At 41.4% G+C, this 5,056-nt stretch overlaps 1 pseudogene; it reads right to left on the bottom strand.

Annotated features, from left to right (window-relative positions):
* Window positions 1-3,244: 3,244 nt before the first annotated feature.
* Window positions 3,245-4,185, bottom strand: LOC130865913 (voltage-dependent anion-selective channel protein 1-like; annotated as a pseudogene).
* Between the last annotated feature and the right edge of the window lie 871 nt (window positions 4,186-5,056).

The following is a 5,056-nucleotide window of genomic DNA, read 5'->3' as shown; positions in this document are numbered from 1 at the left end:
AACTTCATGCATTCATATAGGATATGCATGTACAATTGCACCTGCATACATAGGTTCACTCCACTACATGCAAACACACATGCATACATACACATGTACATCACATATATAACTCCCTACACATTCACACAAAGAAAATTATGTATTTGCTTTTTATTTTTAATTTTTTCTTTTGTTGTTTGTTGCAGGATATTTGTATACTGTGTGAAGATATATTACTGTGATTGGTTTTATAAAAAGATGAAGAAACAATAGTTAGCAGGGGGTATAGGTAGGATTTCTGAGGAGATGAAGAGGAGGAGGAATCTAGGCGTGTGGATTTTGCCAGAGAGACAACAGGAGACACAGAGGAAACAGGAGGTACAAGATGGAAGAGAGTAACATCTTGCGATACAGCATAGATTAATATAAATGGGTTAATTTAACTTAGAAGAGCTAGTTGAGAGCAAGTCTAAGCCATAGGCCAAGCTTTCATAATGAATAAGTCTCCATGTCAGTTTTTGTAAGCTGGTGGCCAAATTAAGATCTAACTGCAGTTGTTTTTGTTTTTTGTAATTGTTCATAAGTTTAAAACTTTACACTTATGCACAAGGTTAGAGTCGCAGGTGTCTAACCAAGATTATTAACACAAAGAAGTAAAAAAAATCATGCTAATTCTTCACGTGCCAAATACAACTGATAAAAGAGCTATGTCTCATAGCTTATCTCACTGGGCACTACACTCCTGCCCTCTGGTCACAGTCTCACTCCAGAAATCGTGAAACTTTGCATTGCCATGGTAAAGAGCTTTGCTCTTATTGTTCACCCAAAGGAATGTGCTTTTGGCTAGTGTGATGTAACCATTGTAACATTATTATTGCTTCAAGTTTCCTATAAATGTATTTAAGATAGGTGAACAGAGAAGTATAAAAGGATTTATAACTAAAAGAATTGAAGTATTAGAAGTCAGGTGGTGCAGCCTTTAATCCCTGCACTTAGGAGGCAGAGGCAGGAGGATCTCTGTGAGTTTGGGGCCAGCCTGGTTGACAAGAGCTAGTTCCAGGACAGGCCCCAAAGCTACAAATAAACCTGTTCTTGAAAAAACCAAAAGACCAAACAACAACAACAACAAAAGACAAACAAACAAAAAACCAAAGAATTAGAGTTAAGAAATTATGGACAATTAAAACAAGAGAATTAGAGAAGTAGAAGAAAAAAGAGCATGGCTCGACCAGCATATGTTTGAATTCATTCCATACCCATCAGATAAGAAATTTTCTAAATTCCTTGTGGCCTCTGACCTGAAAGCTTGGAACTGAACTCACAAGCTATTGATAATTTAATTTAGAGTTTGTGTGACAGGATGTAGGTGCACATATGCTACAACACACATATGGAGGTCAGAGGGAAATTTGTGTGAGTCAGTTCTCCCCCATTCACCATGATTCTCAGGAATCACATTAAGTTATCAGGTTTGGTGGCAAGTGCCTTTACTTGCTAAACCATCTCGTTGGCTCTTAACTGCTATTTTTTTTTTTTAATTCTGAAAATACTTATGCATCTTTAAGCTTAGATTTGAATGAACTTTCTTTTAACTAGTTAATACTGATAATTTGCCTTTTGCATCACACCTTAGGAGATGAATGATAACACTAGAAAAAGCCTGAGTTTCTGCTTGATTACCTAGACATGCAGAAGATGCTAGCAGTATGAGATCATAGGTAGAATTCATGCCAGAAGGTCATGTATAGAATGTGTGGGGAGGGCATAAGAAACGGGTTCAGGAAACATCTCTGTGCTCTTTAAGTCAGGGTTGGGGAGGGGTGTCTGAATAGACAGACTTGGCCTTGGGACCCATTAAATTGTAGCCTTTGGGAAGTTGAAGCAGGAGGATCATGGCCCTATCATAAAAATGAGCAAAGCAAGAAAGCAACATGAAAGATCAAAGAAAACAAAGGCACTTGAGTTATGAGTGTCTTTCTTTTTTTGAAACAGCATTTTATGTAGCTCTGGCTGACCTGTAATCCACGAGGCTGGCCTCAAATTTGCCCCAATTCTTCTGCCTCTGCATTCCAAGTGCTGGAACTACAGGCATGAGCCTGACTTGAGAGTTTCTTATAGGTTCTTTAGTTTATGAAGAACTGGTCCAACCACACTGGTAATGTCTTCATATCAAATGCTCCTGCCATTAGCTTTTTTCTCCCTGTTACATGAGTACAGTCTCTGTTTTGTAATGAAATTAAAACTGAAAAATGAGTGAATTCACATTATTTGCTCAAGTAGCACAAGTCACCGGATTTAAAATTAATTTAGAGGTGTGACTCCTAGCTGGCTAGGACACAGTGAAAACCACCTGGAAGATGACATGAGTTATTTATGCACCAGTTCTAGATGATGCAGCTTTCCTCACTAGAAATCCACTGTACTGAACTTTATGGCAGTGAATTATCTCTTTTTTTTGAGGTGTCAATATTTTATTCAAGTTTTATTTTAAGTGATGTTAATTACAGCATTTGAAGGAGAGGAGCTAATTCCACACAAAATGGAAGACTCTCTAATGTACCCATTAAACTGCTAAAAAGAGTGGTGTGGCTTTAACAGGTCACTTTAGATCCCTAGTGTTGTCACGGTGACCACAATCACCTGCCCAGCTTAAAGCTATCTCATACTCTAGTGCAATGGTGAGAGAGAGAGAGAGAGAGAGAGAGAGAGAGAGAGAGAGAGAGAGAGAGAGAGAGAGAGAGAGGAGAGAGGAAAGAAAAAAGAAGAGAGAAAAGAAAAAATCATGCCACAACACAAGGAAGAATGAAGTCCTAAATGATGGCTCCATTGGCCCACTCTCTCCACCCTAAAATGGCACAAAGGAAAGAGCTAACCAGAAGAGTGCTTTTGGTGTAAAACAGGCAACTGGGCAAGGACAGGAAGAGGCCATGGAGATCTGTCTGGGAAAGGCCCTCTCACACAGGTATGTGTGCACATGTTTCTCAGCAGTTAGGATCGAGACACCAAGGTTGCTCAGGAAGTCACAATTTCACCTGTGGACTCGATACAGATTTACAAAGGGACCGCATATTCCGAGCTTCCACTTGTGGCCTGGCATCTCTAGAGGGTCTCCTCCCCAGACCACGTCTACAGCTAAAAGGACCCTTTCAGGAATGGGGTGTCTGCTGTACCTCTGAAATGGTAAACACCAGAAAGCAGAGTCATCCTTAACATGGAGCTCTAATGTGGTATTTATCGATTCTCACATTTCCAACGTACAACATTAAAAGGTTCACTAAATTCTGAAGGTAGCTATACTGCAAAAATAGTTTAAAATTAATGATTGTACAATATTCATTTATGCTTGAAATTCTAGTCCTAGACCAAGCTTGTGGCCACCTGTATTGACGTTCTTGCCATCCAGCAGAGCTGACAGCCTCAGCTTGATACCTGGCTTGAGGGTCTGAGTGTACCCTAAGCCTATTAGGCTAGAGTTGTTCACTTTGGCCGAAAAGCAAGCGTCAGGGTCGACCTGGTACTTGGCTGCTATCCCAAAGCGAGTGTTACTGTTCCCCGCTGTCCAGGCAAGATTGACAGCGGTCTCCAACTTCTTGTTCACCTTCTGGTAGATGGAGCCACCAAACTCCATCCCATCATTCACATTAGTATGAAGCTGGAATTCATCCGTCTTGTAGCCAACTGCAAAGTTGCTCTGGGTCACTTGGGACTTAGAGGTCTCAAAATTCATTTGGTAGCCAGCTAGCCAGCCCTCATAGCCAAGTACCAGGGCACCCCGGATCTAGGGCCCAGCGATGTCAAAGTCCACATCACAGCCCAGGTTGATATGCTCCCTCTTGTACCCTGTCTTGATTTTAGCATCTTTTTCACAGTGTTAGGTGAGAAGGATGAGTCAAAGGTCATCTTCAGCCCACGCGCGAGCTGGTCTTCCACGGTGATCTCGGTACCCAGGGTGCTGTCTGTGTTCCACTTTTCTGTAAACGTCAGGCCGTACTCAGTCCATCGACACTTGGTTTCCAGACTGCAGTTCACTTTGGTGGTCTCTGTGTTGGCTGAGCCTGCGCTGGTAAATTCCAATCCATTCTCCGACTTCGTTTTCAAATCAAGTTTTATTAAGCCAAAGCCATAGCCCCTGGTGAAGACATCCCTGGCAGACTTGCCAAGATCAGCATATGTGGGAGGCATAGCCATCTTCTCGGAGGTGGTGACGGCGGGAGCAGCCAGTGAATTATCTCTTGCCCTATAGTTTGGGTGGCTTCATGAGCTCTTGTAATTTTTCTAGAAAGGGAAGAGACACCTCGAGGAAATCTTCCCTGGCTTTACATTTTCCCCACCACCACCTCCTACGTTTTTTTCTTCCTTTCCAATGTCATTCATAGCAAAAGTTAAAAGGATTCTATGTGCTGGTTTGCCAAAATTCTGCAGTTTAGCTACTTTGTCATTAATGGTTTCTACCTACAGACTAACATAAACACCTGACTGGATTGAAATAAGAAATATTGAGAGGAACTAAGAGGCAAGACGCTGTAAGTTTGAGCACAACTAAAGTGTTGTTATGTAATGTTAGTGTGGACAGAGTGCTTCACAGTGGAGGGAGGGGCTGAAATAATTTGAAGGTTTCCTGGATGACTGTGGAAAGGAAAGAAGGTCAGAGGAGATGCTCTGTGTTGTGGAATAATCTTTTTGTAAACTATGAAGTTGTGGCTTTGCCTAGACACCTTCTGATTGGCTTAATAAATGGCCAATAGCTAGGCAGGAAGCATAGGTGGGACTTCCAGGCACAGAGAGGACTTTGGGAAGAAGGCAGAGGCACCATGGAGACAGAGAACAAGTTAGACATAGGGAATGGGAAAGAGGTAAAAACGAAGTGGTAGAATATAGATTAATAAAAACTATGGGTTAACTTAAGTTATAAGAGCTAGTGGACAAGCCTAAGCTAAGGTCAAATTTTCAAAATTAATAAGTCTCTGTGCTGTTAATTGTGAACTGGCAGTCCTGACGAAAACATATTACTACAGGTCTGTATTTGAAGGGAGGAAATACAGTGCAGAATAGTCTTCACCTGAGAACTCTTTAT

The sequence above is a fragment of the Chionomys nivalis genome, chromosome 24, assembly GCF_950005125.1.
Source record: "Chionomys nivalis chromosome 24, mChiNiv1.1, whole genome shotgun sequence".
Classification (NCBI taxonomy): Eukaryota; Metazoa; Chordata; class Mammalia; order Rodentia; family Cricetidae; genus Chionomys; species Chionomys nivalis.
The sequence above is the reverse complement of the archived record's forward strand: the minus strand, read 5'-3'. Positions and strand labels throughout refer to the sequence as shown.